We start from the raw sequence: 14,999 nt of genomic DNA, 5'->3' as shown, positions 1-14,999 counted from the left end.
GGCAAAAAGGTTAAAAGACAAGTTGAATCGGGCGAGTCAAGGGTAGGTCAACAAGAGTCAACAGTTAGATCGTGTTCCAAAATGAATTTAAAAATGCGTGTGCTGATGCCAGGCGCGAAATTATTTGAAAAATGCCCAAATGTGTCCATTTGGCATTCTATTTTGCTGAAGAAATCCTGAAGAGATCAAAAAATTGGAAAATTCATCCAGGTCGCTATAATCAATATAATTAGATGATCCTGGATGATTTGGAAATCTTAAAGACTCTTCTACAAGGTTTGTTTGTATCCAAAATGAAGTTAAATCTCTTAACCCCTCGAAAATAGAAGTACAAGACGATGCGATCAAGATGAGATCAATCTGGACATGTCCACGATGTATAAGTCATAATTGAAGCTATATTACTTTGTTTTTAGATTGTGACCTACTGTTGGAAAACTAAGACACAGCCCATTCGAATGACACCAGTCCTATGTCTCCATTTTGTTGGAATTTTTAAACTAGTTCTATAAATTCCATTAATGAATGGAAATTAAAATGTGGGTAATAAAATCAAATCAAATTCACATGAAATTCAAAGTGAATTAAAGGATGAAATTTGATTCAAATGTATAATTTGAATCAATTAATTTAAATTAATTGATCTAAAATGCCTTGATGACCAATTAACAAAATGTTGTTAATTTGTAGTGTAACTTACACTAGTTTGTTATTATTATTATTTGTTATGATAATTAATATTATTATTAACAAATTGGAAAACCATGTAACGTTAGTATTGAATTGTAAATGCCTTAATTATTTTGGCAAACAATTACTCTATAATGAAGAGAAAAACGTTAAGGTAAATGAATAGGCCAACAATGCCAATCGTTGAATCAAATGATAATTTTATTTAATGGTTTAACTTTTCAACAATATAAGATCTCTCATCTCTAATCTAAAACTTCACTTCATCCTTGATTATTTCTCACACTAGAATTCCAAAAGCTCTCTTCTTATTTTATGAGTGTTCTTTGAGTACTTTGCTCAATATTTTTCGTTAAACCCGGTGATAGTTCGGATATTTTATCAAGTTCGCTGCATAGTGATTTCGGTGCTGAATCACTACTAGATTTGGTGTACCTTGGGCGACAGCCATCTGCGATAAGCTCTGGCACAAACGGGAGACGATGAAATTGTTTTAAGGGAAATATGTCTAACACATGCCTCAAATCAACTATCAAATTCGGTGATATTGTTCTTCATATATTTTATTTATTTCATTTACTTTACATCATTTTATATATATTTCTATAATTTATTTTAAGACAAGATTTCTAACAATCTTAAAACAGTGTCATTGAGTTAAACTATATAGTAGTTTGCTCTATCGAAATTTTTGTCTTTGATGTTTCAGAAATACGAGCTAATGATGTTACAAAAGAGATGATGAATGATGTCTTAAGGATGAAGTCGATTCTGAATCCTTCAAAAGGAGTGATCAATAGTTATTGTTGAATAACGCTAAAAGGGAAGTATCGTCAATATCTTCTTTATATATATATAATGTTAATATAATATATATAATTTAATTGGTATAAGAAAAAGTTGAAAAGTCAATTTTCTATTTTTAAGAAACTAATGATGATCATAATATATTAATATTCATTAAAATTAATTATAAGTATAATTGAAACATATGGTTTCAGTTTAATAAAATGTGATATGGTGTTTGTTAACTAAGGAGAAAACAAAATCTAATTATAAATATAGATTGTTTTATATATTCGTTTTTTATGATATTAAGATATCATTTTTAAATGTAATATATTTGTTTGTTGACAGAGTGAAGTGAAAGAAGAAGAATTAGAAGAATATATTCTTCTTAATAAAGGAAACGAATGGTCGTAAAAGTCGTGTAACAAAGAAAGAGCGCGTTGGTGTAGTGGTTCGAAGTTCGGATGCATGAGTGCGATGTGAAAGGTCCCTAGTTCGAATGACTATAGTCATTTATGTTGAAACCATTCGAATTACTTGTATAGAAATTATGAGATGAATGGATAGTCAATGATTTCTTTATAGATATCAGACTCCTTAAAATGACTCTATCCATTAATGTTGGAAATGAATGTGGTAGTCAATAATTTCTTTATAGAAATGAGACTTCTAAAAATGACTTGAGTCATTAATGTGAAAATAATTCTAATTTCTTGTGTAGAAATTATGAGTTGAATGGGGGTAGAAATATGATTTGCTAAAATGACTGTGATCATTGATGTTAAAAACCATTCCAATTCCTCCAATTTCTTGTGTAGAAATTATGAGTTAAATGGGGTAGTCAATGATTTCTTTATAGAAATCAGACTAGCTAAAATAACTTTAGTCGTCATTGATATTGAAATTGTTAGGATCTAGATCGCGGCTGGGGAACCGAGGTCTGACCGGTTAGCGCCTTCACTCAACGGTTGGTGTTTAATCTGGTTAGAGATTAACACCGGGGTTTCAATACTACACAAACTGTCACAAATCCTTGAACCGAGTTCAAGTGCGGAAGTGGTTTGTTTTAGGTTGAAGCAGCACACACACTGGATGGACAGAATCAGATTTAGATAAGGTCGGTTTGGAGTATAATGGGTCGGTTTGGGATTTAGTAAGTTAGGTTAGATAGAATCGGTTAGAGTACAAGACCGGCAGAAAGTAAATAACAAGGCAGAAATTTATGGATGTTCGGAGATAAATTCCTACGTCACCCCTTCCTCTCGAAACCGCGAGAAGGATATTCACTAAGGAATACACAAACACAATCCGATTGAGACTTATTTTCTGCTCGATAACACTCGTACAATTCTCACTGAAGTTGTAATCACTCTTCAAATAAACACTTAAACTCTAAACCTTGTAGAGAGATAAACTTGCAATTAATAAATCTTAGAGCTTGTAGTTGGTAGAACTGGTAACCGTTTGTAACCTGTTGCTAGTGCTGCATTTATTCCTCTTGAACTCATTCCTTTATAGGTGAAATGTGTCAACGGTCACATTTCTTTTCCTTGAATCTGATTGGTTGAGCAGAGGTTCAGTGATTCAGACCTGACGGTCTAGACTTCCAGTGTATAGGTCAAACTAGCTAGGTTTGTCTTTTACTTAGTATGGCAACTGTCGGTTGGACAGTTGCATGTACTTGGAGGATTGCGCCTCTGATTTATCCCGGAGTGTAAAGATCTTGTCGGACGATCTTCTGCAGCCTGTAGATTGTCCTTAGACTTGTATGAATATGGAAATACTAAGGTCTGTACCTTTGGTATCATTCTCAACAGATACTCAAAATATCTATTTACACCGGCCGGTTGTTTAGGTTAACCGGATGACTTCCGGTTTTTCCATAAGTTCAGATTGACCGAATGTCCAACGATTTTGGCCTTCTGATTTGACATGTCTTATCTTCTTGTTCGGTTGGGTTGCTTGACCGGTTGAGTAACTTGACCGGTTGAATTTTTTAACAGTTCCTGCACAAGAAGTTTGTTTTTGTTACGTTCTATTTAACTGATCTAATTTTATATAACAGAAATCATTCCAATTTCTTGTATATAAATTATGAGATGAATGGGATAGTCAATAATTTCTTTGTAGAAATCATGTGATATGGTGAATATTTATTTGATTAAATATTCTAATTTCTTTTATTGAAATTAAGTGATGAAAATAAATATTTTAATTGATTAAATATTATAATTTCTTATGTAGAGATAATGTGAAGAATAATTTATATAGAATAAACATTCTAATCTCTTGTATAGAAATTGTTTTTATTCAATTAAATATTTATAATATAGTTATCTTATTCATTGTATGATAAGTATAACAAAAAAATTTATAAAAGAATTGTGTGACCATATCTTGATTAGAAAATCATTATTTTAAATCATATAAATGTATGTGATTTCAAAAAAGGTACAAATACGAATGTGGGGAAAATATTTTATTGATAATGACACAAAAGTAATTTTGTATATTATAATAAATAAAAGATAATTTATTGTTAGAGAAATATGTTCTCTACAAAAGATAAAGTTGCGCAACTTTACACAAAAAATAAAATAACAAGAGAATGTCTTGTTTGTATTTGCTAAGTTGGTGCTCAAATTGATATTATAAATTTGAAGATTTTGAAATCAAGAAATGTGTCATATTTTGACATTACTTTCATAAATATTTGAAGAACCAATGTCTTAAAAGGATTTTATGAAATAAATGAAAAGGAAAATTTATGAAGTCTTGTTATGACTTATAATAAATTTTATTTTAATGATATGAAAATTTGATCATACTTTTATTAGAAAGTGGATGTGACAATTATATATATCATGAAGACAATGAAAATTGTTTCATTACGTGTCTTTTGTACGATATTTTATCGTTAAAAATTACGTTGAAAATGATTAAATCTATTAAGGATGTGAATTGTGCTACACGAAATATCATGTTGTTATCAAATAATATATTGATATTATTAAATAAAATACTTTACGTCTACAAGTGAATATTTGTACACTTGAAAGTGCAATCTACGTATAGAAATCTTTTAAGATAATTATGATTGATAGATTAAACGTTATAATCTATAATTTTGAATTATGTCAAAAAATAAAATATTTTTATGCAAAATATATAATCGTTTACACGAAGGCAGAATAGTTCAAAGACATTTTGTCCACTAGTTAGCTAAGTAAACAATATTTTCATAAAAAAAATGTTTAAATGGTAAGCATGTACGAATGACTATGTTTCTTATTAGAAGATATTCCAAGATTATCAGAAATTTCTAATTATTGTAATAGTAATTTGAAATTAGATAATCTTAGAGTCAATGACAAGTCTCGACATACACGTCTTAAACATAATGTCATTAGACTACACTTTCTAATGGAGTTATCAAATTTGACTATATAAGTCAAAGATAACATTGTGAATCCACTAATAAAATTATTGAATAGAAAGTTTGTTTGAAAGTCTTTTAAGACATTAGTCTACTATAAGTTGGTATGAAGGAAAACCCAACCTATGCAGACTGGAGATCCTAAGAACTAGGTTCAATGGGACAACCTAATTGAACTGACTTGTAAAGTTATTATTGAGGTTTAATCCTATAATGAAACCATACATATTTTGACAAGGATAAACATAACGCTTTTAATAATTCTTTGTGAGCAAAGAGATCACCTATGTTAGGGGAAATGGGGCCTTTTTGAAAGAATTACACGGCTCAATTCTAGATCCCCTCACATAACCAGGCGCGTGTTCTATGGCTAAAACGGACACAACCATGAGAGCTTGAGATGTATCAGGGAGAATTCTTTGTGAAAGTGTGTAATCGTTTACACAAAAGGCAGAATAGTTCAACGACATCGAGTTTACTAATCAACTAGTAAAGCTATATGCTTTCACAAGGGAAGGTTCAAATGATTACACATACCTATCCTGTGTAGAATTCAAATGTTGAACCTTTCACCAGGTTAATCTTTTAATTTCCATTAATGTGGGGGATTGTTGGAATTTTTAAACTAGTTCTATAAATTTAGTTAATGAATGGAAATTAGAATGTTGGGTAATAAAATCAAATCAAATTCACATGAAATTCAAACGTGAATTAAAGGGTGAAATTTGATCCAAATGTATAATTTTAATCAATTAATTTATAGTAATTGATCTAAAATGCATCGATGACCAATTAACAAAATGTTGTTAATTTATAGTGTAATTTGCATTAGTTTGTTATTATTATTATTTGTTATGATAATTAATATTATTATTAACAAATTGGAAAACCATGTAACGTTAGTATTAAACTGTAAATACCTTACTTATTTTGGCAAACAATTACTCTATAATGAAGAGAAAAATATTAAGGTAAATGAAGAGGCAAGCAATGTCAACCATTGGATCAAATGATGATTTTATTTAATGGTTTAACTTTTCAACAATATAAGATCTCACATATCTAATCTAAAACTTCACTTCATCTTTGATTATTTTCTCACACTATAATTTCAAAAGTTCACTTCTTATTTTGTGAGTGTTCTTTGAGTTCTTTGCTCGATATTTTCTGTTAAAACCCGGTGATAATTCAGGTACTTTATCAAGTTTGTTGCATAGTGATTTCGGTGCTGAATCACTACTAGATTCATTGTACCATGGGCGACAGCCATCTGCGATAAGTTCCAGCACAAACGGGTGACGAAGGAATTATTTTAAGGAAATGTGTCTAACACATGCCTCGAATCAACCATCAAATTATGTGATATTGTTCTTCATATATTTTATTTATTTCATTTATTTGTACATAATTTATATATATTTCTGTAATTTATTTCAAGATAAGATTTCTAACACATTCGACGGCTAGGGTGGTCATTTTAGCTTGACAACCAGATGTAAGTTCACCCACTTCAGTCCTGGAGCGAACTGAAACATGGTGTGACATTGAAAATTCGTATATTTTGATTGACTCAACCATTTTGAGCAAATGAGATACCGTTGAAAATACATTTGATTTAGATTTCTTTATATACCAAGTAACACTCACGGTTCGACCTACAGTCCACGCTTGGTCGTCCGTAAACCAAGCTATTCATTTCGAGACTACCGGCGTTCTAACAAGAATCGCATGGATTTACGGCCAATCTTAAAGACTTTGTCAAATATGAATGTTGTAGTTAAAAAAATCACATTTCCAATGCATGTCCTATGCATTACATAACATGTGTAAGCTCTAAATTAATTCATTTTTTACCCAAATTTTTTATTTTCTTTCTCAAAATACCCACATTTATATTATTTATTTTAAACTACTCACATATAAATATAATTAAAATTAAACATACTAAATTAAATAATTAAAATAAAATTCTTCCTACCTTGAGAATGTAGTCGAGAACTCTTTGGTTGTTCAAGACTCTGGAGGACTTAATGAGGATCCCATGTCCTACATTTGAGAGAAGAGAAGGAAGGAACATGTTGAGCGGGGCAGCATACCCATGTGGCCTCCTTTCAGGAGAGATCATTTCCACCAAGTTTTTGAAAATAATTTTCGACCAGTTGATTGCAGTTCTCCTAGAGATATCGATCATTATCTCGAAGACTATCTTCGAGTATGAGTTGGAGAAGCCCTTAGCCAAAAGAGATTTGGAGATGATATCGTTGAGGAGAGAGAACTCAACTTTCAGAGCAGATTTTAGGCCGTGAGAGCCGATAGGAACAATTTTCCCATCAACAGATGTATTTGAGGAGACATGCTTCATCTCAGATAATATCTCATCAGAAGAGGTAGGGAATTCAGACAGTCCCTCCGAAGGGAGATTGAAGAATTGAGCAAAAGATTCTTCATAAAAATAGACATGTTCTTCAAAAAAAAATCCACGACAAGCCTATTGTCGTAGAACCTTCTGTATTTAAAGAATTGACGAACTTCAAGTTCGTGCATTACGATAGGATCCCCAAGAAACTTTTCAAGGCCCGAAGCTTTAAGTGATTCGAACATAGTGACCATTTTAGGAATGACTAAGGTGGACACTGAATTAAAGTCCACTTGAAGAGTAAATGGAGCGAGAGAATCCATTTCGATTAATTGTTTGAGAACTGGGAATTTAGATTTCTAAGAGACACAAGAAGATTTCTTAGAGAAAGAATGCGAAGATGCACAAGAAAGATATTAAATCCCTTTGAATATCACCGTTACTTTTATAGAAATAGACTGACATATGACTATTAAAATCAATGAGTAGATAAACCGTCAAAAATATAAAAACATGTTCCCAAGAGACTCATCATTTACAGATGCAGCAATTAAAGATAATCATGAAAGTCTATCATTAATGTAAAGCATGAAGTAGAGAGATATCAGAGATTTTAGTCATTCTTTTAACATTGAGAGACACATGTCTTCAAGTTATTGGAGAAATGACTGTTCAATTTTTGGCGGTAATAGTACATAGACAAATAATGTAACAGTGGACAGATGTCCAATTCTTCTGAAGATGAAAAGTCTAAGGACGTACGTAGTTAGACGTCTAACTTACTGTCTACATTATTTGCCTCTAAGTTGGATAGGCGTCTATTAAACGCAAGCGTCTAACCACGCTTGTCTTATAGACGTCTACACGTCTATTAGACTCAGACGTCTAATTACACTCGAACACCACGTGTTAAACGTGTGTCTAGTTAGACGTGAGCGTCTAACTACACTTGTCTTACAAACGTCTACACGTCTATTAGACTCAGACGTCTAACATGTGTAGGTTATAAACTAAGACAATTATCCAACCTGGAAGCACAAACTACTTAAGAAAATATGCGTCTAAGTAGGTATATTCTTTAAACGATTGATCTATTAGACCGATTGAGACCTCCGTCTACACATGTCTGTCTAGTTACTTTTAAACAACAAATTCCCCCTCAATTTTTGCACGATCAGTTCAAATAAGTCATTCAATATCAACAAGCCCTAAAATATTTCTAAAGTGAGAAAACTTAGTCTCGGGTAGTGGCTTTGTGAACACGTCTGTTGTTTGTTGATCTGTTGGGACATATTCAAGGCGAATATGCTTCTAACTAATATGCTCTCGGATGAAATGATGTCTAATTTCGATATGCTTTGTCCGAGAGTGCAGAAATTGATTGTAGGTGATTGCAATTGCAATTGTGTTGTCGTAGATAATTGGAGACTTTTCTGCTTCAATTCCATAGTTCTTCAGTTGTTGTTGAATCCACAAGAGTTGAGAACAACAACTACCTACTACAAGATATTATGCTTCAGCTATAGACGTAGCAATCGACGTTTGTTTCTTGCTAAACTAGGAAATCAAATGATCACCAAGAAACTGTTAAGTTCCATTGGTGTTTTTTCGATCAATCTTGCACCCTACATAATCTACATCTGAGAAACTCGTTAGATTGAAACTGGAATCTTTCGGATAGCACAGTCACACATTTTGAGTTCCCTTTAAATATTTCAAAATTTGCTTAGCAGAAATATAGTGAGATTGTTTAGGATTATCCTAGAATATTTCAAAATTTGCTTAGCAAACTGGATGTCAGGCTGGCTGGCAGTAAGATAGAGCAAAGAGTCGATGAGTCCTCTATAGGCAGTGATGTCAACGCTTTGTGTATCTTCATCTTTGACTAGCTTGCTGGAAGAACTCATTGGAGTGGTTGCAGCCGAGCAGCTCTCCATTCCAAACTTCTTTAACGGCTCCTTGGTGTATTTGGATTGGTTGATGAAAGTCCCTTTTTCAAGTTGACAAACTTGAAGCCTGAGGAAGAAAGTTAATTCTCCCATCATACTCATCTCGAATTTTTCTTGCATCAGCTTGGCAAATTTCTCACATAATTTGGGGTTTTTTTACCCAAATATGATATCATCAACATAAACTTGAACAGGAAGAATATGAGAATCTTTAACAAATCTAAACAATATTTTGTCAACTGAGCCAATAATAAAATCATGATCAAATAGGAATTTAGTCAAAGTATCATACCAAGCTCTTGGAGCTTGTTTCAAACCATATAAAGCTTTATCAAGTTTAAAAACATGATTTGGTAAAGAATGATCTAGAAAACTAGGGGGTTGTTCAACATATACATCTTCATTTAAATTATCATTTAAAAATGCACTTTTTACATCCATTTGAAAGACTTTGAAATTCTTAAAAGATGCATAAGTTAGGAAGATTCGGATTGCCTCAAGTCTAGCTACAGGTGCAAATGCCTCCTCAAAGTCAATTCCTTCCTCCTGTCTATATCCTTGAGCAACTAACCAGGCTTTGTTTCTCAGAACTAAGCCATTTTCACTGAGCTTGTTTAGAAAAACTCATCTTGTTCCAATGACTGATTCATCAGTCGTCCTTGAAGTTATATGTCACACTTTATTTCTCACAAATTGGTTTAACTCCTATTGCATGGCATTGATCCAATCTGGATCAAGCATGGCTTCACTAATTTTCTTAGGCTCAATTTGAGAAATAAAAGTATAGTTAGCCATTTCATCCAATAATTGACGTCTTTTCCTACGAGGAAAGTTAAGATTACTAATTATCAATCGTGGTGGATGATTTCTGTTCCATCTGAAGTTTGATCCTGAGGGGTTAGACGTTGGATTAGATGGCTCAGCGACGTCCGAACTGTCAACAGCCTATTGAACAGAAGTTTGGACATCTAGTTGATTCTCAACCAGATCAGCCACTTGATCAGACGAATAAATCCTTTTAATCGGAGCTTCATCTTCACTATCATATTCAAGATTTATTGCTTCTAATCTAATAGCAAGGTCGAAGGGATTGATAGAATTGTTTTCAACAAATTCATCACAGGCAACATGGAAGGATTCCTCAACAGTTTGTGTTCGATTATTGTACACTCTGAAAGCTTTACTAATTGAGGAGTAACCTAACATGATTCCAGCATCTACTTTAGCATCAAAAGCGGTCAAATACTTTTTCCCATTGTTATGAATGAAACACTTACACCTGAATACTCAAAAGTAAAAAACTGTAGGAATTCTTCCATAAAATAGTTCATAAGGTGTTTTGTCAAAGTGTTTATTAATTATTGACCGATTTTGTGTATAACATGTTGTGTTTATGACTTCTACCCAGAACTTTTGAGGAACACCTGAGTCAACAAGTATAGATCTCGTTGCTTCCTTCAGTGTCATGACTCTTCTCTCAGCAATACCATTTTGCTGTGGAGTTCTGGAACTAGACAACTCGTGTCTAATATCAGACTCCTCGAGATATAAAGTTAGGCGTCTATTGGTGAACTCGGTTCCCCGATCACTTCTTATTTTAGAAATGCTTAAAAGATTTTTGATTTTGAAGTCTTCTAAGGATCTTAATCAAATTCTCAGTCATCTGATCCTTACATTGCAAAAATATAACCCATGTGAATCGTGAAAAATCATCAATAATGACTAGGGTGAATCTCATTCCTTCCAAGCTCTTTATAGGAATTGGACCAAAAAGGTTCATGTGTAAAAGTTTCAAACACCGGTTGGACTGATATTTCCCTTTACTTTTGAACGATGATTTGCTCTACTTGTCTAACTAGCAAGCAGGACAAACCTTGTCAGACTCCTCAAGATAGAAATTTAGGTGTCTATTGGTGAACTGGGTTCCCATATCACTTCTTATTTTAGAAACGCTTAAAATATTTTTGATTTTGAAGTCTTCTAAGGATCATCAAATTCTCAGCCGTCTGATTCTTAGATTGCAAAAATGTAACCCATGTGAATCGTGAAAAATTATCAATAATGACTAGGGTGAATCTCATTCCTTCTCAGCTCTTTACAGGAATTGGACCAAAAAGATCCATGTGTAAAAGTTCCAAACACTGGTTGGATTGAGATTTCCCTTTAATTTTGAACGATGATTTGCTCAGCTTGTCTAACTGGAAAGTAGGACAAACCTTGTCCTTTAAAAACTTCAAATTTGGTAAGCCGAAAACTAAATTATGAGAACAAATATTGTTAATAGTTTTAAAATTAAGATGATTTAATCTCTTATGCCATAGCCAATTCTGATCATTTTTGGTAATCATGCATAAGGGATTAGATATCTTATTTTTTCCAGTTCAACTTATAAGAGTTTCCTACCTTGCTTCCGGTCAACAGAGTGTTACCCTGCTAATCCTTAACCAAGCATGCATAAGTTTGAAAATCAATAGAAAAACCATTATCACATAATTGACTAATGATGATCAGGTTATAGCACAGGTTTTCAACAAGTAGCACATTGTTGATGATTTGATTACCATAGATAATTTTACCTTTACCCATGGTCTTACCCTTGCTGTTATCGCCAAAACTGATCTTAGGACCTGAGCAGTCTGTTATTTCAGTTAGAAGCCATCTATCTCTAGTCATATGTCTGGAACATCCACTGTCTAGATACCAAACTGAGTCCTCCAGTCAGTTAATCTAATGTACCTACACAAAAATATATTTACAATCTTTTGGTACCCACATTCACTTGGTCCTCGGTTAATCAGTCCCTTAGGAATCCATATTTGAGTTATTTTGATGAATTTCCCTTTTTCTGTTATGATAAGTGTGTATGTCTTAGGCTTAGTAGACGTCTTTCTGCTAGCAGTTGAACTCTTAACCTTAGAGGATGGTTTTTGTTTAAAACTCCATGACTTCTTTTCAAGTTTTAGTTTTCCAGACTTGTTGGCTGTTTTCTTCCTTGGTTTCATCCAGCTTACAGTTAGAGGAATATAAATAATTTCATCCTGTAAGGTTAGATCCTCACATCTTGGATTAGTTCCATTATCAGTTAAACTCTCTTTGACAAAGTTTATAGGCTTAAACATGTATGTTGCTGAGTTTAACTTCTTACAGGACTTGTCTGAGTCATCACTGTCAAATCCTAAACTGGATTTACATCCGGCAGGCCTCAGCATATAAATTTGTTGTCTGACAGCGTCTCTAGACTTCTTCCAAGAACTGACCACATATGTCAAGCGTTGGTTTTCAGAAAAATGAGTTTGAACCTTTTCTTTAAGCATCTCATTCTCAGATGAGAGCTCAGCCACTTTGTTTTCAGAAAATTTTGGTTTCAGAAACTTGAGATGAAGGAGAGTTATTTGCCTCATATTTTGAGTTCATTTCATTAAATAGTCTGATAACTTCTTGTACTCAGTAACCATGTCATTGAGTACAGTAGTCAACTCATCTCTCGTAAAATCTTTTAAGGAGAAGTTGAATACCTTCGATTTGTCGTCTTCCATCAAGCATGTGACGGCTTCGTTATCACTTTTGTCAGATGAGTCCTCTGAGCCGCTATCGGCCCACTTGGACTTGCTTTCAACGCTCATAAGAACCTTTTGTTCTTTTCAGTTCTTCTTTATTTGATCATTATAGCCATAAATTTGAATCAGCTTCTCCTAAATTTCTTTAGAGGAGGAGCATGACTTGATCTCACTGAATATGTTCATGTCGATCGACTTGTACAGAATATCTTTGGCGACATTATCCAGGTTGTTCATCATCTTATCTTTCATCGTCCATTTGCATCTTGACTTCTCAATTTTTATAGGACCATTAGTGATGATATTCCACATGTCGCAATCGATGGCTGCCAAATGCGCTTGCATTCTCATCATTCAATACTCGTAGTTTTCTTTTGAGAGCACAAGAATTTGGTTGACGACAGACATGATTCAGGTTCTTTAGAAGCTTGAGAATAGAAAACGAGGCTCTGATATCACTTGATAGGATTGGTGCTAGCAATAGAGACTAGGGTCTGACTATTGATAACAACTTATGATAGACGATTCAATAGTAATCCTGTGAGAGATTAATATCTATTTTTATTCTTCATAAATCCTTCGAACTCTTGAAACGGATTCAAGTGCGGAAGTGTTCGTCGAATTTGAAGCTTTGAATCGATGGAAGATGAATGACAAAAAGTAAAAAACACAAGGAGTTGTTTATGGATGTACGGAGCAAACCCTCCTACGTCACCCATTCTTCCACAACCGGAAGGATATTCACTAAATACTTTGAAGGGATTGAGGTTTTTAATTCGTTATAGTTGTGCTTTGATCAAATACAACTTACTGAACTAGCTAACTCTATGTTGAATAGAACAACCTCTTTTTAACTTATAATATTCTCAACAATATTCTCACAGGTAGACAGTGAGTGAATCTTTCTCTCTTGAACTTGAAGAATGTAAGAAATTAGTAAGTGCAAGAGTAAGTTTGTGAATTTAGTGACCGAGAGATTCATCTGTTGTCCTTGAGCATCTATTTGTAATAGAAGGACACCAATGGTCGAATCTTCTTCATGGACACGTGGCAAGTGTCCGTTGGAAGGCCTCCCATAGTACCAGAAATCAGCAGACTCTAAGCAAATGGATCGTGGCCGTACCGAACTGGTAGTGCACCAACTATCCTTCTGATATTGTTCTATACTAGACAAACCAGTGGAAGGACATTTGCGTACATGGCGTTCGTTCATTTGATACAATTAGCTAGCTTGTCAGGCTGCACAAAAGTGAGTGGAGCAGGAGTAGCCAACAGTTAGTTGATCATGGTTAGACGAATGCTTTCTTCATACGGTTGCTAAAGCAAGGCATTAGACGTGCTCTATTAGACCAATTCTAAAGGAGTTAAACGTCCTCGTCTAATTGAGTGTCCCATTAGACCAAGTCTAATGGAGTTAGACGTCCTTGTCTAACTACGCATCCCATTAGACCAAGTCTAATGGAGTTAGACGTCCACGTCTAACTACGCATCCCATTAGACCAAGTCTAATGGAGTTAGACTACCACGTCTAACTTCGCATCCCATTAGACCAAGTCTAATGGAGTTAGACGTCCTCGTCTAACTACGTATCCCATTAGACCAAGTCTAATGGAGTTAGACTACCACATCTAACTTCGCATTCCATTACACCAAGACTAATGGAGTTAGACTAACACGTCTAACTTCGCATTCCATTAGACCAAGTCTAATGGAGTTAGACTATCACGTCTAACTACACATCCCATTAGACCATGTCTAATGGAGTTAGACTACCATGTCTAACTTCGCATCCCATTAGACCAAGTCTAATGGAGTTAGACTACCACGTCTAACTACGTATCCTATTAGACCAAGTCTAATGGAGTTAGACTACCACGTCTAACTACGTATCCCATTAGACCAAGTCTAATGGAGTTAGACTACCACGTCTAAGTTCGCATTCCATTAGACCAAGTCTAATGAAGTTAGACTACCACGTCTAACTTCGCATCCCATTAGACCAAGTCTAATGGATTTAGACTACCACGTCTAACTACGTATCCCATTAGACCAAGTCTAATGGAGTTAGACTACCACGTCTAACTACGTATCCCATTAGACCAAGTCTAATGGAGTTAGACTACCACGTCTAACTTCGCATTCCATTAGACCAAGTCTAATGAAGTTAGACTACCACGTCTAACTTCGCATCCCATTAGACCAAGTCTAATGGAGTTAGACTA

The sequence above is a fragment of the Impatiens glandulifera genome, chromosome 2 (assembly GCF_907164915.1).
Source record: "Impatiens glandulifera chromosome 2, dImpGla2.1, whole genome shotgun sequence".
Lineage (NCBI taxonomy): Eukaryota > Viridiplantae > Streptophyta > Magnoliopsida > Ericales > Balsaminaceae > Impatiens > Impatiens glandulifera.
The sequence above is the reverse complement of the archived record's forward strand: the minus strand, read 5'-3'. Positions refer to the sequence as shown.